General features: G+C 39.7%; 1 protein-coding gene and 1 pseudogene across 1 annotated transcript in view; one reads left to right on the forward strand and one right to left on the reverse strand.

Annotated features, from left to right (window-relative positions):
• The first annotated feature begins 12,370 nt into the window (after positions 1–12,370).
• The window catches only part of LOC126088104 (cytochrome P450 6k1-like), a 196,790-nt gene continuing 186,174 nt past the window's right edge, over positions 12,371–22,986 (forward strand). Inside the window, exon 1 of the mRNA XM_049906200.1 lies at positions 12,371–12,526. The gene's annotated coding sequence lies outside the window, so the exon portion shown is untranslated. The remainder of the gene's footprint in view (positions 12,527–22,986) is intronic.
• LOC126089606 (5S ribosomal RNA) lies at positions 14,710–14,827 on the reverse strand (annotated as a pseudogene).

The following is a 22,986-nucleotide window of genomic DNA, read 5'->3' on the forward strand; positions in this document are numbered from 1 at the left end:
ATAAATCCTCTTTTGTATAGTGATGATAACATGTCACTCAGATCAATATCACCTGCATAGGTGTTGTAAGTTGGTATAACAGGTGCTCTTGGGGCTTGCTCATGTTCTCTTTGTGATTTGTGCCATCTGCTTGCCTTACCCTGGGGCTCCACACCAACAAAAAATGACAACAGAGTAACAAGTTCGTTGTCATACCATCTCACTACAATGAATCGCCCCATGTGATGTACTCGTTCATCAATCTTCATATCTTTTTCGTTGGGCAGGTCACAATGTTTCAGCGTATTTGCTCTTACTGTTCCAACGAAATACACACTGAACAAGTATATCACTCATAAAAAAGTTGTCGGCACACACCTTGAAATTGTATTCTGGAAATGTGTCTGTTTATTTTATGACCACTTCATATGCAAGCCCTTCCCGTATTTCTCTCTTCCTTTTCACGTTTTTTTTCCTGCTGCACCATAATAAATGTGGGCATCATATAAGTAGGCAGAAAGCTCGCTATGCCCCTTATTTTGAATCTCCAGCTTACAGCTTTGTTTTGCATAAAATGTTTCAAGATACTCCTGTCTTTACTTCATCGATGTTGTGGTGTTCTTCCGAAACTAGTTTCAAACAACTTTTCCTGAATTTGTTCAGCAATGGTTGAATTTTTCAGAATCAAACCACACACAGCTGATGTTCTATTAAACTTCATGTACGAAATTTTTTAGGCAAATGTCGTTTCCGAGCAGATTTCCTTATTCGCGTCTCGAGAAAACTGGACCCTGAACAGTACTAATGTAAATCCATGTGATTTTCTTCTTTGGGGTTTTTAAAGCCAAAGACTTTTCCCTAAACGCCTGTATATGTTGATGGAACTGTAAATGCTGATAACTGATGTATGCAACGAGATAACTGATGATATGTGTTGACGAGTAATTCAAAAGAAAGTGTTCATGTTAGAGAAGTTGCAAGAGGTGAGGGCAGTCATATTGAACACGTCATAAACAGAACATAATCTTCAGATATATTTTTAACACAATGTAGTTTTCATTTATGTATTCCAACTAATATAAAATATTTCTTTTTTTACAGAAACAAATGCTGGATCATTTTGTGCACCAGCTTGTATAATTGAAACATCATATACTCTCACAAAATAAATTAATAATTATGTGGTCATAACTGCAATGGCAAAACCCTTAACAACCATCAATATTGAACGTAGGAAGCTAACACATATTATGTTCCTGTTCAAATACAAACTGTGTTGTCATGGTTCAGGGAATTTACCATTTAGAATAAAAACACACACATCATGCTGTCAGAGTTGGTTATAAGCGCCATACATAATGACATCATCAGTATACTTTTTCTAAAAAATAAAAAGAAAGAAAGTATGGGAGACTCTCATACTAGATATAATGCAGCTGCAGTTGCTCAAGTTAGGTACATCCTTTTGCTGATGGTGGGGGGTAAGGATGCAACATTGATGAGTATTAAAAGGAATCAGTTGTGAAACCATTACCTTACCAATTCAGAAAATATTCAGAAAAAAATTTATTTAACTACAAAACTACAATGCAGTTAAAATTACCTAGCACGTTAACAGTTTTCAAACTGACACTAGGTCATGGGTGCTCAGGGCCGCTCATACCCGAGGGCACGGGGAGAAGTGCACCCCCGCCCTCCTAGCTCTCAGGGTAAGGAATAAACATAGTGTAGTCAGGTTTTTACTTCCAAGAAAATAATTTGAAAGTCGGTATTACACAAGATTTAAACAGATTTGGAACAAACTATTTATGGCTACTTACAATTCACCATTCATTTTTTAAAATATTAAAAATACTCCACCCTCCAGGTCTGCATCCCCCCTACAAACTATCGTATGGGTGCCCTCATGGCTAGCTCCTTACTTTACTCTTGGTATCTGCAGCAAGATGTCTGCTTTTCATAAACCAAGAGTTTACATAAACCACGAATGAAACAGCTGCAGTGGAGGACCAACCAGTTTCATGAACATCAGATCGCTGTCAGTAGAAAGATCGAATGTGGCTCTTCCAGGTGTGATACTGAGATTCATTTGAGAAAACACATTTCACTGCATTGAGAGGAGGAAGGACGGATGCTGTTATTTTCGTCTCCACCAATAATTCGAAATCCTCTCTCATCACTCTCTCTAGAAGACCAAAACGGCGACATAAGGTTTTTATACTTGTATCATCATATGTTATTCCAGGATTTTCAGGCCAGGTCGATGGGTCCTTCACACATTCAGAGATGGTAATATCCTCTGTCTGCTGAAGACGATTGACCTTCGGCTGTTTAGACAACCACAAAATCCGCTGCTCACAAGAAGTCTGGTTTTTGTTCCCCTTTCCAGTGTAATTCCTCTGAAATTCAGCTTTCCTACTGTTTTGAATGCTTCACAATAATGACCACTGCTCAGTTTCCTTTCTTCGAACATCAACAGCTGATTTCTGATTTTCTGTTGGGCAGAATACAATGTAACTCCTCGTGACTATAGTTGAAGATGTGGTTTTGAATATTCTTGAAGAGTATCATACATTAAAGCTAAGTTGAGGATGAAATCAACTTCAGTGATGCACTTCAATAAACTGTCGCACATATCTCTGTCAGTTAACTCTCTGCTTTGAACATCTTTTGCAGCTGTAAAGCGAGCAACCGTAGCTTTAAATTTTTTCCACACTGCTGACACACTCTGAAGCTCGATGCTACCCACTTGGAACCCTTGATTCTGCCTCTCTACAAAAGTTCAATTTCAAGTAGCTCTGCACGCTGCTTTAATTCTCGAACATTCTTTGGTGCCTGGCAGTGCAGTGAATATACCTTAACTAAGAAAGACCTGAAGTGATTCACATGTGATGGGAAGCCTCTTTGTATTACATAACCAACTGACATTTCAAATCTATGGTTAGCACAATGTCCAAACAGAACGTGAGGGAAATGCTCTTTCATTAATGTAACAACTCATTTTTTTCTTCCCATCATCACTACTGCGTCTGTTGAAACCAAAAAACAGTTTTTTTCTTTTTAAGGCATTCATTATAAAACCTTATGGCTTCCAAATATTTTAGCTGCATATTACAAATACCTTCAGCAGTAACACTATTCAGATAAACTGAAACAATGAAAATATTTGTGGGCCTTCTCATGTCAAGGAGTATGGTTTGTAAATAAATTGCTAAAGATAATAACTGAATAATTGCTGTTCTCTAGTCAAAAATTAACGAAATGTTTGATCTTGTCTCAAAATTGTATTAATCACTGTGTTTTTCATTTGTGATTAATAATGTTAGTTGCTTTGCAAATTCTGTTTTTTTCTTTTCTTTTAGTTTTTGCAGCTCATATATCACAACTATGGACATCTGTATACCTACCATCCACAATGGCAACAAATGCTAGATATTTGCCATTGTGGCACTAGTCTTTCTGTTTCCATAAACGAGATTGCTCGTTGTACAATTCAACAATCTGTACAATTGTTGATAACAACAACCTTTTAGACATTTTTAGGTACTGAAAAACACAAACATGAGAAAATTGCTAACACAATAACCAAAATATTGTGACATTCTTTGAAATTCAGCCACAAAATGACAGTTGAATAATGCTAATTAGTGATACAGGAACGAAAGTAGTCTCATAAAGTTGAAGCGACTAACTTTTGTGGCATGGCTAAAAGTTGTATCACTCGAGTGACACCACGGGAATTAGGGTGTTTCCCCATGCAATTTCATTGACATCACTCAAGTGGCGCCCAGGGGGTCTCACTTTTCAAGCTGGGTTTTCACATGCAACAGAAGTTGCTTGTGGAAACACCCAGATTCATATGGTGATAGTCGAGTGCTGCCATTGTTAGCCAAGCCACAAAAGTTAAGGTCCCTTTAACTTTGTAACGCCACTTTCCTTCCTTCACTGATGATTACCGTTTTCTAACTGCCATCTCACAGGGGAATTTCGAAGCACCTTCTTGATGTTTCGGTTTTCATGTAAACAATTTTGTTGTGTGGGTTTTGTAGCACTTACTGTGTTTGTTAGCAACAATTGCACAGTGCATCGTGTGTGTGGGAACACAAAAACCAGTGCTCCATGTGCAGTCCTAAAATATTAACTCCGCACGGGCCAGTGCAGTGCCATGAAATGGCATCAAGAAGGCGCACCAGTGGAAAGAGCGGATAGCGCCACACCTCCAGGCAGACGAGAGTTCAGCGCCCCCTGTCAACGCTGACTTAATCAGCAGCCCATCGCTGGTCGAGCCCAGTTCGGTCACAGACTTCTAGAGCATCATTACTGAGTAATAGGAAGATGATACTTAGACTGTGTTTTGTGGGTAGTAATAGTAGATAAAGTAACTGCATGTAAGAGGGACAGAAAGCACATCAAACCACCTCATAATGACAAGTTAAGTTACTTTGCATCCTTTTTAGAAATAAAAAATTCTATTAATCTGTAAGCGTATGTACAGATCATTTTGGATTCCAACCAGCAGCTATCGCAACTTCTCTCCTCCGTTGTTTGTGTTGGTGCTGACCCCCATAGTGTGACACAACACTACAAATATGGTAGTTTGAGAATTCTTGAAAGTTTGGATCAGATGTGGGAACACATCGCCAGTTCTGATTTATATACTGCAAAAGCTAAAAGAAGCATTTGCAACGCCTACATCAGCAAAAATGACAAAATCTTAAAAGAATGGTGCATTTGCAGATACATCTGGCGCCCAAAAAAATTGATTTATAAAAGCTATGTAGCAAATGTATAGTCCTAAACAAAATAAATTTTACTAAAAAACATTTATCTGTTTTGTGTGTGTCCAGAAAAAAATTTGCTCCATTCCATTTAAAATACAACTGATATAGTTTCTGAAAGGTGGATGAAAAAATTTTATCGCTATACTTTGTTGATACAAAAAAAAAAATGATCATTTTATGCTGTGACAACAAAATCTTGTTGTGTAAGATTTCATTCTACGCTGTGATTACCAAACACTTGATGTGTCTCTTTTTATTCTAAATGATATTTTCCTAGATCAACGACAACATGGTGTGTGTTTCAACAGGGGTATAATATCACCTTTCCACATTCAAGGTTGCTGTAAGTTGAAGGTTCCACCACTGAAATTACTAGTATAAAATGGTTCATTGATGAGGTTCAATAATGTGAGATTGCTATTATCTGAAGCACAAATATTCTTTATGTATAAGTAAGTAAGTACTTTTGAGACAAATGATCAAAATTAATGGAATACTGTCAGTATATTCAGCTCTTCTACTGGCAACATAAATGCATTTAAACACCTGTTTAGTGACTTTGAAATGGAAATTACAAGTTTTCTGGTGGCAGTACAACTGCAGCTTGACTGTAACATTTAATAAAGCAACTTGACTATCCAGTCACAAACTATCCTACAGCATATCAAGACTTTAGTTTCGCTGTTTCCCATATTTAAAAAATTATCTGTATCTGTGAACCAAATTTTTATTTAATAAAAAAATACAAAAAAATTAAAATTTATTCAAATTCAGTAGCATGAACTGATTTATCTATATTTTGGTTTTCACCTCAATAAATAAATTTTGCTCCAACAGTTTTCTCTTAATTATCATCATCTTCTGAACTCATTTTAGTTTGATGATCTGAAAGAGGAATTTCATATTTATCATCTAAGACTAATAAAACGTTTTCACCATATTTTAGCTTCTGAAATATTCTAAGATTTTCTGTTTTAAGTTCTGATAACTTAGTGAACACTACTATTCATGTTCATCTTGTTTGGCTTCGATTTATATAGAAAAGTTTAAGTTTTCTAAATTAAAATATTTATCAAATGTTTTAATTTTTGAAAATGTAATCCTTTTAGCTTTTATTTCCTCTATCTTTCTGAAAATATTTCAGAAGATGTAAAAATAAAGGTAACACTTTTATAATTTTTAAATTTTTTTTCATTTAAGTAATTAAAAATTCTCAGTTGCAATTCTGTGTTGTGTAAATTATTTGAACCATACACAATTATACATGCAATTGTATCATTATGTGTATTTTCATTCAAAAATGCACATATTTTCACAGTTGTTTTCTGAGTAATTAACACATTCCTTCTTCTAGTCATGTTTATGACATAGATGGGATAGTTTTGAATAAAATTGAATGGATTTACATTTACATCGTTATTTAATTGTGTTATTTCTTCAGAATCTCTAAAAGCATTGTAAGCTTTTAAAAAGTTATTTGGGGATCAAGGTCCCATAATTCTTGGGGAAGAACATCATTTCCTCCATTTTTTAGATAAATATTTTGTAATTTACCATGATCAAATGAAGAAAAATCATTTACCTCCTTATTTTTCTATTAGTTTGAAAAGCAATGAACATAAAGTAAGGCATATCAAATTCTGCAGAATTATAAAAATTAGTAATATCTAGTTCAAAATTTCTTTTTCCATTTAATGCAGCAAATTCAGTTCTTTGTAGTTCAAAGAAAAAATTTGGAAATTTTGGATTTTTCTAGTTCAAGCGAATATTCTGGCTCATATTTAACAACACAAAAACGAATTTCCATACTTTTTACAACAACTTAACTTCTCTTAGATGTGTACTATTATCATTATTAGTAGTCTATCAATGAACAGAATCTTGTTGATCTTTCCTTGAACTACAAGTAAAAATTACAGTTAAATCTCCTTCTAAAATTGTTTCATTAAAATCCTCAAAAATCCACCAAATGAATTTAATGGGTAAAATATTTCATATTGTTTGTATTTCATTTTATCGCTGTTAGAGAATGTGTTCTTCCACATTTAATTCATTTGATAGAGATGATGTTAATCACACAAAATGGATATTCTATTGTAGATAAATTTTTGTTTCCTTTTTAACTGTAATAACATCAAACAATTTTAACACATAATAATCAGTTATTTTAATATTCGATATACCATCATATGCTAAAAAATCCTTTCTGTCTATGTGAATAACACCTAATGTCATATAGAGTTCTGAACAATTGGAATGAATCAATCCATTGCTAATATTAATATTAATTTCTGTTCCTTTATTAGGTAGATTTAAATTATTTTCTGTTTTCTCATTAACAGGAAATGAATATAATTGATAACTTGCAGTTTCATTCATGATTCATTAAGGCAAACATGTTTAATTCATTTTTCAAATTACTGTTACATGTGCACCATTAAAATGAACCAATTTCCCATTTACATCATCGATAGTAATTATTAAATTTTGAATATTATCAAATAATTGCAATATTTATAGGATAATTTGGTACATAAATTATTGGTCCTCTAGATTCAGCATTTGGTTTAAATGAAGAAATAATATTAGTTTCTCTATAAAAAATCATCATTACGATTAACAAACATTCCATCAGCCAGATGATAATTTATATTTATAATTCAAATAGAATAAATTTTGGAACATTATTAGCAATTGCTTTTTCATTAGCTTCAATAATTTGATAATTAAATCCTAACATTTGGCCAATAAAATCTTTTTTACTCATAAATAATTTAATATCACTTTTGTAGTAACTCATGTTAAATTTTTAATCTTTGTGATTGTGTATGTTAGGGTTTTTCGATTGAATAAATTTTTCTAAATTTTTGAAACTCTATGATCAACAGGAATTTGTATTGTTTCTTCGATAGGCTAAAAATTATTATTTTGGATGTAATATTTAGAATTAAAAAAGTTGAATAAAAACCAACTAGTGGAAAATTTTTATAAGTCTCTTTTCTTGGAACAGTTAATTCTTTTAGCACAGATGAATTATTGCTCAGTTGAAATAATAGACTATCTATATTAGTAAAATTATGTAAATAAATGGCTGATTGGGAACCAAAAATAAGAATTGCTGAAAAAATTAAAATATAAACATGGTACACTTTTACTAATTCCATTTGATGTTCAACAATAGGAGTAAGTGGTTGTGGAAAAACAGCATTAACGATTGATAATTATATTCTAGCTGCAGGGTGGTTAACTTGGAAAAGAATTAATCAGTTGTATGTTTATTCTAAAAGTTCAGCTCAACAAAAACATCAAGAATTTATAAAAAGGTTTGATAAATTGAAGGTAAAATTAATGAAAAGATTACTAATTTTATAGAAAATAATGATTAAATTATTCTATTAGATGAATGCCAAAATAATATACTTGTAGTTTTTGAAGATTCGATTCCTGAAAATCAAGACTTAGAGAATATTTCACTAGAGTTAGACATAAACGAATCGGTGTTTTTATTTGGCCCAAACTTATTCAAAAATATCAAAACAATTAGTTAGAGATAATTTACATATTTAAATACTTTCTCACAAGATGATACAAATTTAAATCATATTTATCACCAATTTGTTGGGAGTGATTTATAATTTGACAATTTTAAAGAGTTGTGTAGTAAATGATGGAAGAAAGATGAATTTGGTTTCATAACACTAGATATAATTACAAAAATTAATAATGTTAACTACAGAGAATATATTAAGAATTTTTTAAACATTAAACATAAGAATTTTGAACATAGAAAATTCGAATGTAAAATAAAATAAAATTGTTATTGTATCAACGAAATACAAAAGTAAAAGAACAATTAAAAGAAGAGTTTAAATATGGAAAAACAACTAAAAATAGATTATGAAAAATTTAAAAAAGATCAACCTGTTGTTTATGCACCTGAGCAAGGTAGCAAGAAAGCGAAGGTTTAGGTGATAATGTTTTGGAAGCTATTGTAGAACCACTCTCCAAGACTTGTGAGCAGCTCTGCTGGAGGAACGAGCCTTATTGCGTCAACAGCATTCCCTCTAGTTGTCATGCCTGTATTGTTACCAGAGGTGGTCACACCTCATAATGAGCACGTTAACCAGTTGTCAGAATGTGAGGACAAATCCGTGAAGTTGGAAAAAACAAACAACAATTTTTGTACATCGTTTTGCAGGTTGCAGTTTTTTTCGTTTCTGTATTCTTTACATTGTTTCTACTTTACTACCATCTGTGTATACTGTTATGTAGCAAAATAAATGCAACCTTGAAATATATCCATTTGTTGCTTTAATTTTGTACACCAGTGTATATAACTGCGGATCCATCAGGTCCAAAAATATTTAGAGAAGGTTCATGTAAGTCCGTGAGATATTTTCAACAGAAGCTCACACAGATAAAAAATTAACAATTGGGATGTACTGCCAGAAATGAAGTCAGCACCAGACCAGGGACAAAGCGACCGAAGCAAGAAAAGGAATCCACAGAGAAAAAATAAGAGCTGCTTTGAAACTCCAAAGATTGGAACGTAATAGCTTTGCACGATTCGACAGGGTTCAGTCACACTTGATAATACGCACATCAAAAAAAGTTTTGCATCACCCTTTTTGCAGAACTCCTGAAGATAGACGTTGACTGTGGATACTGTATCACAGACACAGTCCCTTTGACTGTTCAGAGATGACACTAATTCCGCCCAAAGATGTAAACAACCACGCATGACCAGCGCCTATTAGACGGAGGGGGTCCGACAGACGATCAGTTCTAGTCATTCCACCAGGAAGGAAGTACACGGCTCGTGGTGTCTGTGGTTCAACCATGCTTAGAAGGTCAATATCGCGGTTCGATCGCGCTCACATTATTACTTCGTGCCAGGAAGGGTTCTCAACAAGAGAAGTGTACAGGCGTCTCGAAGTGAACCAAAGCGATGTTGTTCCGACATGGAGGAGACACGGAGAGACTGGAACTGTCGATGATATGCCTCGCTGAGGCTGCCCAAGGGCTACTACTGCAGTGGATGAGCACAACCTACCGATTATGGCTCGGAGGAACCCTGACAGCAACGCCACCATGTTGAATAATGATTTTCGTGCAGGATGTCGTGTTATGACTCAAACTGTGCGCAATAGGCTGCATGATGCATTACTTACACCCGACGTCCATGGCGAGGTCCATCTTTACAACCACCACTCCATGCAGGTACAGATGGGTCCAACAACATGCCAAATGGACTGCTCAGGATTGGCATCACGTTCTCTTCACCGACGAGTGTCGCATATGTTTTCAACTAGACAATCGTCAGAGACGTGTTTGGAGATATCCTGGTCAGGCTGAAAGCCGTAAACACATTGTCCAGCAAGTGCAGCAAGATGGAAGTTGCCTGCTGTTTTGGGGTGGCATTATCTGGGGCCGACATACGCCGCTGGTGGTCATGGAAGGCGCCGCAAAGGTTGTACGATACGTGAATGCCATCCTCCGACCGATAGTGTAGCCGTATTGGCTACATACTGGCGAGGCATTTGTCTTCATTGACGACAATTCGCGCCCCCATCGTGCACATCTTGTGAATGACTTTCTTCGTGATAGCGAGATCTCTCGACTAGAGTGGTGAGCATGTTTTCCAGACATGAACCCTAGCGAACATGCCTGGGATAAATTGAAAACGGCTGTTTACGGACGACGTGACCGACAAACCACTCTGAGGGATCAATGCTGAATCGCCATTGAGGAATGGGACAATCTGGACCAACAGTGCCTTGATGAACTTGTGGATAGTATGCCACGCTAAATACAGGCATGCATCAATGGAAGAGGAAGTGTTACTGGGTATTAGAGGTACCGGTGTGTACAGGATTCTGGACCGCCACCCTGACGGTCTCGTTGTATGGTGGTACAACACCCAATGTGTGATTTTCATGAGCAATAAAAAGGGCGGAAATGATGTTTATGTTGACCTCTATTCCAAATTTCAGTAGAGGTTCCGGAACTCGCGGAACCGAGGTGATGCAAAACCTTTTTTGATTTGTGTAGTTGGAATTCAGTGCCGACTCTGGAGGCAAATTGACGTGACCTTCGGGTTGCCTACATTCATGGAGAGGGGTAAATGATCTCTGACTGTGACCTCATGTCATAATCACGCCCGACCCCTCTCCTCCTTTCTCACCCTATTGGCAGGCAATCATAGCGTCTTCGAGCGTACGGAGACGGCGAATTCGGAGATGATGTCACGGTACCCGCTGGCGATTTTTAAGCGAGTACGCTGTAAACGTCATCTACTGTGCGTTCAGAGTGGGCAAGCCTCCAACCTCTGCGTTGTATGAAGAGGCGTGGGCGTCCAATACCTTGTCGTGGATCCACCGTGCCTCAGCCACTTGCCACTGATGCTCACGACAGTAGCAAGGGAACAGCTTACTAGCATCGAAGCGTCCGAGATGCTCTTTCACAGGCATTGGGCTACAACTATCTACCCTTCATCAAAGTCACCCCTGAATTTCTGCATCTGCGGCTCGTGCTGTCGGTACAGTGATTCCCCTTTCGTCTCTGCTCGACGTACAGGTCTTCCTTAAGGCGTCATGTGCCCGCAACGCGGCTCTCGTGATGGGCAGACGTGATGCAAGTTTTGTGTGATCAGTGTGTGCATAAAACTTCCTGGCAGATTAAAACTGTGTGCCGGACCGAGACTCGAACTAGGGACCTTTGCCTTTCGCGGGCAAGGGCTCTACCAACTGAGCTACCCTAGCACGACTCACGCCCCGTCCTTACAGCTTTACTCCTGCCAGTTCCTCGTCTCCTACCTTCCAAACTTTACAGAAGCTCTTCTGCGAACCTTGCAGAACTAGCACTCCTGAGAGAAAGGATATTGCGGAGAAACATCCCCCAGGCTGTGGCTAAGCCATGTCTCCGCAGTATCCTTTCTTTCAAGAGTGGTAGTTCTGCAAGGTTCGCAGGAGAGCTTCTGTAAAGTTTGGAAGGTAGGAGACGAGTACTAGCGGAATTAAAACTGTGAGGACGGGGCGTCAGTCGTGCTTGGCTACCTCAGGCGGTAGAGCACTTGCCCGCGAAAGGCAAAGGTCCCGAGTTCGAGCCTCGGTCCGGCACACAGGTTTAATCTGCCAGGAAGTTTCATATCAGCACACACTCCGCTGTAGAGTGAATATTTCATTCTAGAAACATCCCCCAGGCTGTGGCTAAGCCATGTCTCCGCAATATCCTTTCTTTCAGGAGTGCTAGTTCTGCAAGGTTCGCAAGAGAGCTTCTGTAAAGTTTGGAAGGTAGGAGACGAGGTACTGGCAGAAGTAAAGCTGTGAGGACGGGGCGTGAGTCGTGCTTGGGTAGCTCAGTTGGTAGAGCACTTGCCCGCGAAAGGCAAAGGTCCCTAGTTCGAGTCTCGGTCCGGCACACAGTTTTAATCTGCCAGGAAGTTTCATACCAGCGCACACTCCGCTGTAGAGTGAAAATTTCATTCTGGTGTGTGCATATGTTACGTGCTCACAGCGGGCAGCCTGCCAGCGAACTTTCCGCAGATCGCGTGCGGGGACGTTGCAAAATCACAGCCCGCCCTCGTCGCACGGACTCTGTTTATCGCGCCCTGCTTGTCAGACAGAAGTGCCTCGTCAGCAGGGGGAACAGTGACGGCCGAGCCACATAGCGTGTGGAGTTACGCGAGGTCTGGGTCTGGGTGTGGTTCAGCTCGCTGCCAGTGCAGGCAGCGTTCCAGTGCGCGACCGGACACGACGCAGCGAGAGGTCGGTCTCTGCAAACGCTTCTCTTCTACGTTCCTTCGTATCGACCAACGCGTATCACGTAACAAGTTCATTGGCTGTGCTTTCTATGCTGTTTCCAATTTTTTCGGCAATCCTTTATCTTCTCTACCTCATATAATTTCTTACTTCTTTCCATATTAATCCTGATTTCTAGTTTGCGCTGGAAGTCAACTACATTGACTTTTTTTAGGGTTCCCTACCTCAATCGGTAAAAATAAAACCATTATACAATCACTTTGTTGCTGGTCTGTCTGTCTGTCCGTCCGACTGTTAAGACCATTTCTTCTCAGAAAAGGGTTGACGTATAAGATCCACGGTCGCCTAGGGGTGTGAAAAATTTAAGCTACTAAGTTAGTGCAATCAAAAGATACGGGCTATTATGTCACATATTTCGATATAAGCCCAATTATCAAAACGAGTAGGTGGACTATCTAGCTGCGTGTGGGTGTTTGTGGTCTTTGTGCTAATGTGGGTGAGTGGAAAAGTAGAGATAGTTGCTGGATCGAATCTCGCCGAGACCACAAATTTTTTCAGTTTTCGTTGTAACCTAGCCTTCACCCCATAACGATGTGAGGAGTCGCTAAAAAGAAGACGTGCTTCGGATTTTAGGCTAAACTATTGGCCCCCTGTCAGCAGATGGAATAACTGGGGCAGGTCAGGGACACTGTCGCAATTCGCTGAAGTGGCGTCCAGCAGAAAGACTTTCCCCAGGCCATCGAGCCACAACATATTGTTATTATTATTATTATTATTATTATTATTACGTGCGTACATAGTTACAGGATAACAATTATTGAACTACATGAAAAAAACGTAAATTATTTACGAACTACTTTATTCAACATGTAAACGACACTACAGATATTCGGATTTAGATTATGACATGTTCAGCATGCCTACCATCATTGGCGATAATGTGGCGCAGACCAACAGTGAAATTCTGCATGATCCGCTGAAGTGTCGGAACATCGATGATGTCGCTGACCTCCTGAATGGCTGTTTTGAGCTGAGCAATGGTTTTGGGCAATGTCGACGATTATAAACCTAAATGTATGACTCCAGTCTGAATTCCGGAGGCGATTACAAACAGTTTGCAGAAATATACTCCTAGCCCGGAGAAGACCTGTCAAGTGGCATTTCCATGGTGTTAAATGTGGATGTTGTCATTCTACATTCTAGTCCTTACACCTGAGACTTTGCTGCCTCTCAGGTGTTCCAGCATTGCTTTGAGCTGATACATAAAAGAGAGTTGCATATTGCGAGTGAATGCTTGAAAAGAATTGTGGACTGTGAACGTAACGTAGCAGTGTAGTTTGTGAGTGATGAAGCTTGGGTGCACCTTTCTGGGCATGTAAATAACCGGAATGGTCCGCCGGGGACTCCAAGATTGCGTATCAAAACCCACTTTAAGGCAAAATAATTATTCTTAGGGCGAAGTATCTCATAGTCGAATTGTCGACCTATGTTGTTTGAAACCAGTCCAACGTCACGTTTATCCTTTAATTTTTAGAGAACTTCTGGTCTCAATTAAAGCCACTGCATCTCTCAGCAATCTGAAACTGCATTCACGGTGTCGCGTCAGTTGCCGCCTCGTATTCGTGAGGCCTTCGCAAACGTTTGCTGCCGGTTCGTTTGCCGGACTTGTTTTCTTGTGACTTTTGTCCACAGTGATATTTAAAACGAAACGCGTCCGAAAAAAAAAACAGCTTAAAAGTATCGACCATTTGAAGAATGACTCAGTCAGGAGTATTTAAACAACTGATGGTACCGTTCTGATTGAAATTATAATGTGATTTTACGAGCACAGAAGTGACCAGAGATGCTGGGCGACCGTTTTCAACACATTTATTATTTTGTCTGCGTTGACAAGTCATATTATACAACGTTCCTTCAGACATGTCTGACACAGTATGTGCTCGTGCTGTTAGGACTCCTCCTGCACAGACCATGAAGGCCCAAAGGTACCCACTGGCCGCCGTATCATCGTCAGCCCACAGGCGTCACTGGATGCTGATATGGAGGGGCATGTGGTCAGCACACCGCTCTCCCGGCCGTACGTCAGTTTACGAGTCCGAAGCCGCTGCTTCTCAGTCAAGTAGCTCCTCAGTTTGCCTCACAAGGGCTGAGTGCACCCCGATTGCCAACAGGGCTGAGTGCACCCCGCTTGCCAACAGCACTCGGAAGACCGGATAGTCATCCATCCAAGTGCTAGCCCAGCCCGACAACGCTTAACTTCGGTGATCGGACGGGAACCGGTGTTACCACTGCGGCAAGGCCGTTGGTTGCTGTTAGGACTGCTTGTGTAAAATGCCAAACTGCAGTGCTATCTCGTAGTGAGTTGTATCATTACGATTCTTGAAGTTTCAACGACAGCTGTCTGAAACATGTGGGAAAACAGGCGGTGGAGCAGCGAGGGAAAACTAAATTTTTTCAGTCTTCTATCGTTTGTGGTATTCGACACGAACACCGAAAGGCAGATTCCTATTTACTTCTTCACGACAATGACCCAGCCCACGAAGTAAATACTGTTCGCGGTTTTGGCCAGCAAATGGATCATAGTCCTGGATCACCCGCCGTATTCGCCGGATTTGGCTCCTGCCGACTACTTGTTCCCCAAAATGAAGTCGTCAATGAAAGGATACAATTACGACGCAACAGAGGACAAATACGAAAACTGTAGTGTAGTACTAGATGCAATACCAACAAAAGACTGTAGCACTTAAATGGGATTTGCAGAGTATCCCTGTAGTTGTAGATGTTTCAAAACACTTTTAAAACAATTTTAGCTGTGCACTGGTTCAGGGCGAAACTATTTTGAATAAATACGGTGATTTTGTGAACATAATTCATTATTTTTTTTCCATATCCACAGTCGTAATGGATCTGGTCACACTATGTATAGTATGAATTGCAATCACAGACATAGTACAGACTTTTGGGAATCAAATAGTGTTAATAATTGGCAAACTATGCTGTACAATTGCAATAGAGTCATGAGATGTTCAGTTGACTCTTTTATTAGAACATCTTACGCGTTTCGGGATTACACCCATCTTCAGCCGTCACAAACTTCAACTCCTTCCTAACCAACCAGGCGTACAGCCTTGACAACTCAAAATAACGTCGAGATGTTATTGGACACTTTCTTTGAGTTGTCAAGACTGTACGCCTGGTTGAAATTTGTGATGTCTGAAGATGGGTGTAATTCCGAAACGCTTAACACGTTCTAATAAAAGAGTCAATTGAACAACTCATGACTTTATTGCGATTGTACAGCATTGGTTGCGAATTATTAACATAAAAACGTTCGCAGGCCTCCGACGGGATTTTATGTCCTGTATATCAATCAAATAGTGTGTGTGTGTGTGTGTGTGTGTGTGTGTGTGTGTTTGTGTGTGTGCATTAGGAAATGTGGACAAGTATGACATATGGAGGTTTCGGCTTAGACCGGATGGCGTGTTCGGAGACCCAAAGTGTGCCGGCATAGTAGCTCAGCGTGTACGATCAGAGGAATAGCTGCCTTTTGTAATAATGATGCAAAAAACCGAGTGAATGGATGAATCATGAAGTTGAACGGGTGTCATGGGACGTCCACCCCGAACAAGTGCAACAAACGATAAAAAAAGAAGTGGTTAAAGGGACCGCTCGCAGTAAGCGGGAGGTCCGGGTTCGAGTACTCGTACGGCAAAAATTTTCATGAAATAATTCAAAAGCCAAGATCGCTTAAATACTGTTTACTGGATAACCGGTTTCAACACACTAAAGGTGCCATCATCGCATCTGAATGTACACTAACATTTATAAACCATTTGGATATAACGATACATGAGGCAGACCAGCCGATATAAGATCATTGTCACAAATAATCAAAAAACAAGTGCTCTCCTGGTAATTCTTTTCCATAAAATATGTAAAACCGAAGTCACAAAATAAAACTATTTGGTACATGACCGCTGCTCGAGTAACAACGGTCGGCAGCGGTCATGTACCAAATAGTGTTACCTTGTGGCTGCGGATTTCATGACTTATGGAAAAGAATGACCATGAGAGCACTTGTTTTTTATTTTTTGTGACAATCATTTTATATCAGCTGGTCTGCCTCATGTATCGTTATATCCAAATGGTTTATAAATGTTAATCTACATTCAGATCCGATGATGGCACCTTTGATGTGTTGAAATCGGTTATCCAGTAAACAGTATTTTAAGCGATCTTGGCTTTTGAATTATTTCTACGACAGTGTGAGCGCCCCACTACACACTATGTGCTCACTGCAAAAAATTTTCATGTGTCAGCAATAAATGATACAGCTGAAGTCAATTTAGACTCGCAATTTGCGAATCAAGTTTCGTAATATTCGTAATAATTTCAGCACATGTCGTAATTTTTATATTGTAGTAATGCTGATAATTTTAGGGTTTCATTCTTCAATCGATAAAAATGGAACCGTTGTAGGATAACTTTGTTGTTCGTCTGTGTGTGTGTGTGTGTGTGTGTGTGTGTGTGTGTGTGAGAGAGAGTGTTTGTGTGTGTGAGTGGGTGGGCAGTTGGGTGTGTGTGTGTCTGTCCTACTGTTCAAAACCGTTTTTCTCAGGAACGGATAGATGTCTCAAGTTAAAATTTGTATCTTACTGAGGTCTACAGTCCTTTGGTGGTGTAAAAATATTAAGCTTCAAGGTCAATCGAATCAAAAGATACGGCCGTTTATTTCACATATTTTGATACTCACAAATTCACTCTTTAAAACCTCATTAAAAAGAATGTTTCACAGTATGTGTACAAGAAAAAATTCAGAGAAATGGTGATTTGTAATTATATCACAAGACCAATTTTTTCTTCTGTTTATTGTTTCCGACTTAGAACTTGAAACTAAAACATTCTCGAAAGTCTTGCTACGCCTGGCACCGACACTTTGGCACTATCATTGTCGATAACAGGCGGAAATCGTCGAAATCCTCGATTCCTCGGATGGATTAAAGTTTGTACGGATCGCCAAGTGCGCGAGTCCGGCCAGTTTCTTAAAAGTATTTTCTGCTTTCAGTACAACACAGTGGTTTTCCGTGACTGAATGTGCGTATTACTGACGAAGGACTGCTTTCAGCTTGGATCCACTGTGCAAGTCGAGATGCAATTCATTTTTTCGTTGGAGGTTAGGAGTATCACTACTTATTTTATAAGAGGGCGTGCTGAAAAGTAGTGACTACGAATTTCTTATTTGAAAAATCTTACAGCCTTTTTTAAAAATAAAACAGATTTAATTAACATTCTATATCTTCATTGTTGATGTCTATATATCGATTTCTCGATATATTCACCCTGGCGACGAACGCATTTGTCCCCACGAGACACCAGTTTGTTGATAATGTCAGTGTAGAATGTTTCACTTTGTTGACGGAGTCACAGTCTCACCCCTAGTCGCACCGCTTTATCCCAATCAACGTGAAGTTCAAAAATGGCTCTGAGCACTATGGGACTTAACTTCTGTGGTCATCAGTCCCCTAGAACTTAGAACTACTTAAACCTAACTAACCTAAGGACATCACACACATCCATGCCCGAGGCAGGATTCGAACCCGCGACCGTAGCAGTCCCGCGGTTCCGGACTGCGCGCCTAGAACCACTAGACCACCGCGGCCGGCCAACGTGAAGTCCTCGAAAGTATTCTTTAAATTTAGGAAACAGCCGAAAATCGGATTGTGCCAAGCCGGATTGTATGGAGGATGGACATCGACATCTACATCTACATCTACATGGATACTCTGCAAATCACATTTCAGTGTCTGGCAGAGGGTTCATCGAACCACCTTCACAATTCTCTATTATTCCAATCTCGTATAGCGCGCGGAAAGAACGAACACCTATATCTTTCCGTACGAGCTCTCATTTCCCTTATTTTATCGTGGAGATCGTTCCTCCCTATGTAGGTCGGTGTCAACAAAATATTTTCGCATTCGGAGGAGAAAGTTGGTGATTGGAATTATGAGAGAAGATTCCGTCGCAATGAAAAACGCCTTTCTTTTAACGATTTCCAGCCCAAATCCTGTATCATTTCTGTGACACTCTCTCCCATATTTCGCGATAATACAAAACGTGCTGCCTTTCTTTGAACTTTTTCGATACACTGTCAGTCCTATCTGGTAAGGATCCCACACCGCGCAGCAGGATTCTAAAAGAGGACGGACAAGCGTAACGTAGGTAGTCTCCTTAGTAGGTCTGTTACATTTTCTAAGTGTCCTGCCAATAAAACACAGTCTTTGGTTAGCCTTCCCCACAACATTTTCTGTGTGTTCCTTCCAATTTAATTTGTTTGTAATTGTAATACCTAGGTATTTAGTTGGATTTACGGCTTTTAGATTAGACTGATTTATCGTGTAACCAAAGTTTAACCAGTTCCTTTTAGCACTCATGTGGATGACCTGACACGTTTCGTTGTTTAGGGTCAGCTGCCACTTTTCGCGCCATTCAGATGTCTTTTCTAAATCGTTTTGTAGTTTGTTTTGATCTTCTGATGACTTTATTAGTCGATAAATGACAGCGTCACCTGCAAACAACCTTAAGCGACTGCTCAGATTGTCTCCCAAATCGTCTATATAGATAAGGGGAACGCCAGAAATCACTTCTCTTTTACTCGATGACTTTCCATCAATTATTACGAACTGTAATCTCTCTGACAGGAAATCACAAATCCAGACACATAACTGAGACGATATTCCATAAGCAGGCAATTTCACTACGAGCTGCTTGTGTGGTACCGTGTCAAAAGCCTTCCGGAAATCCAGAAATACGGAATCGATCTGAAATCCCTTGTCAATAGCACTCAACACTTCATATGAATAAAGAGCTAGTTGTGTTTCACAGGAACGATGTTTTCTAAACCCATGTTGACTATGCGTCAATAGACCGTTTTCTTCGAGGTAATTCATGATATTGGAACACAATATATGTTCAAAAATCCTGCTGCATATCGACGTTAACGATATGGGCCTGTAATTTAGTGGGTGATCGGATTGTCGGCGTCGGGTTGTTGCAGGTGTCGCAGCGCTCGTGTGCTGTCTGGCGAGGTCATGTTGAAGGAGAGAAACTTCAATTGGAAGTACGTTTTCTGCGGTTAGAAACTCGATTACAGTACGATGTTTCTCGCGACCGGCACAGTTACGTCACAGTCTAACATAACAGTCGCGACACTCGGCCTCCATTTTGTTGCCTACCGCGCCAGCAGCGCCCCAAGCGGCCAGTAACTTAAACTGTGAGGTCGGCGCGATCGTGAAAGTGGATAGTGGTTGTTTATTTTAATTTCTACAATGGTTTTTCACAAGCGGGAGCGTTTGTAGTGCAATAAATTGCAGCAACAACAGGAAGAAGAGTGTGTGAAATCTTATGGGACTTAACTGCTAAGGTCATCAGTCCCTAAGCTTACACACTACTTAACCTAAGTTATCCTAAGGACAAACACACACACCCATGCCCGAGGGAGGACTCGAACCTCCGCCTGGACCCAGGAGGAAGACACCACAACTGTCTATTTTTGGGTTTCCTAAGGATCCTGAGAGGTATATACCATCATATTACTAAACTGTATCGTCAGGATGCACTTGCAAACTTCATGTGTATTAGTGATTAATGTTTCGTTTTAGGAGCAGAAAATGGCTAGTTAATAGCAGACGAGAAGACCTTATGAAAAAAGACCCAGTTTACCTATATAATAATAGTAGGTTTTGTTCGCTACATTTCGAACAAAACCAGTTCATGAACGCAGACAATAATAAACTCGTGTGGAATGCAGTACGCACACAGTTTGACATCCCAAATAAGCCACCTCGACTGACGATGAAGAGCAAACTGCCACAAAGATACGACAATCCATCTAAAGCTGTAAAACAGTCCTATGACACAGAAGCAACCATTTCAATCTCCATGTGTCAGTGCCAGATACGTGTGAATCGTCAACACAGACCTGCTTTGACGATGAAGTTAGATTAAGTGCAGTTATTCTTGTCTTACAAAAGCGTAATGTTTGGTATGTATTTCATTCACTTCTGTTGTTAGTCTCTTAATGTTCGTTGCTTCCTTCGTGTGATGGCATTATTTTGTTAGCACCTTGTTCACTGACAGATTGTTTGAAAATTATTCAAATATTTAGTTTTGTGTGAAATGTAATTTAATCAGCTCATTATAATGTTTTCGGCATATTTCTCCCACTATTTGGCAGTTGCTTGTCCCACTTAGAATAATATAAATATGAAGGCCGTACTTATGGCAACAGGCGACGACAATGACAAACACAGTAGTCCTACAGAACGATAAATGAGCTGTCGATCGCTTTTGCATGTAGAGGTACATGTCTGTGCTTACGTGTGGATCTGTGTGTTTATATTCTTTCGATATCAACGTGATAAGCTGCAGTTCTATCTAATGTCACAAGTGTTTCTTCACGAATGTGTTGTAGCTTTTAGAAACATATATGCCTTCTGATACTACACAAACCCTTGGAGGCAAGAAAAAACTCAAATATTTCGTAAATTACGTAGGAAATGGATGCAATACAAACATTATGCTTACGACGCGTCTGACGTTCACCTTACTCGCCGCTTGGAGCGCTAGTGTCGCTCCATCTGTTAAACGGTAACAACTTTTACAGCAGTAGTGTCGCGACTGTTATGTTAAACTGTGGTTACGCTGAACACCACCATGTTACGCCTCTAGCGGCAGAGCGTTGCTACTTGAGTCAGCGAAGCGGGAAATTCGACAGAGTAATATTCACGACATGTAATACACCAACCGATATTGAAAACAGAATAAAAAATTCCGAGACATTACTTTTCAGCATGTCCTCGTACGTAACAAGTTAGAACTCCACCTCGGACCGGAAAACTGACCCTGTTCCGGGCGGATATGGATTCTCTGAAACCTCCCAACTTACCACTAGCCCGACCCCAGTTGTTATATTGTGTAAGAGGTGACGTTGCACTCCTCAAGGTATGATCATCTGTTACAACAGCTCTCACATTCATTACAGAGACGCCTTCCCTCGTCTGCTACGCTTGTCGGCGATCAGAATAATACAAATTATTCACTGACGTCCCTTTCTCGTCATTCGTTGCTGCCGCCACGAGCAAAAAGTGTGCTCGTTTCCTAGAGTAACCGGCAATTTTCTCCAAATGTCGTCGCCATTACAATAATCACACGTTTCCTGTTCCCACCGATGCCGTAACGTCGTCGGCACACGGACTGCTCATTCGAACGTCAACGCTGAGTGTCCCGAGTTCAATGTACTGCTGAACACTCAGAAACGATGGCAGTTTGTGCACATACGGTACGCGTGTCTCAACGTCGTATGCTAAAGCACTGAATGAAGTACTGCTAACCTGGCGGGAGTGTCCATTTTGGACCCTAGTAGCTACAGCAGCGTTATGGACAGAACTGTTTAATTCTCATTTATGAGGAAGTGAACTTGACTAGAAATGCATGTGATATCTTAGTGTGTAAAGTAAACAATGAACTACAGCTTTTAATTGAAGACATGCGCCGAAAAACGAACTAACCCTCAAATGTAAAAACATCTACATCTACATACATACTCCGCTAACCACCAAGCGGTGTGTGGCGGAGGGCACAATTCGCGCCAAAGTCATGTCCCCCCCCTCTGTTCCACTCACGGATCGCGCGAGGGAAAAACGACTGTCTGAACGCCTCAGTACGAGCTCTTATTTCCCTTATCTTTGAATGATGATCATTACGCGATTTGAAAGTTGGTGGTAATAATATATGCTTTACATCCTCGATGAAGATTGGATTTCGGAATTTAGTGAGCAGCCCCTTCTGTTCAGCGCGTCGTCTACCTGCAAGTGTGTCCCACTTCAAACTTATAGTGTGTTTTTAAATTAGTTGTGACTTTTGACAATTCAGTAGCGACCGAGTGGAGGAAAGCGTAGTTTCCAGCGAGTAACCTGTCAGGTGCGCAAGATGTCCGGTATACAGTCTTTCTCGAACGATTTTAGAGGAACTATACGGTAATAAACTCTGAGTCTCGCACACCTTATAGCTTCATTGGTCAGCTTCATTATCAATTACGTATTATTTCATTAATGGTCATAGTTATTGTGATATTCCGGTATCAGCTAACCTACTGCGATAAATTCTTAAAGTTTGTAGTGAAAAATAGGGATCGCTACGAATTTGCGTTTGGTGTGTGTTAGGTCATATGTTGCTGCATATAAAGTTTAGATAACATATTGAATGACTCGTTAAACCTCGAAGGATATCGCTGTCTATCAACAACGTCCAGAAAATGAAATGTGTGTAAAGGTCTCCGTCACGAACGCACACGCCAGTGAAAGAGCCAGAGTGAAATATTCATAAATCCCTTATATCTCATAAACTGTTTCACATATCGAAACAAGATTTTGGCAAATCATAGCACGCAAAGAGCAGAGTATTTTACC

The sequence above is a fragment of the Schistocerca cancellata genome, chromosome 6, assembly GCF_023864275.1.
Source record: "Schistocerca cancellata isolate TAMUIC-IGC-003103 chromosome 6, iqSchCanc2.1, whole genome shotgun sequence".
Lineage (NCBI taxonomy): Eukaryota > Metazoa > Arthropoda > Insecta > Orthoptera > Acrididae > Schistocerca > Schistocerca cancellata.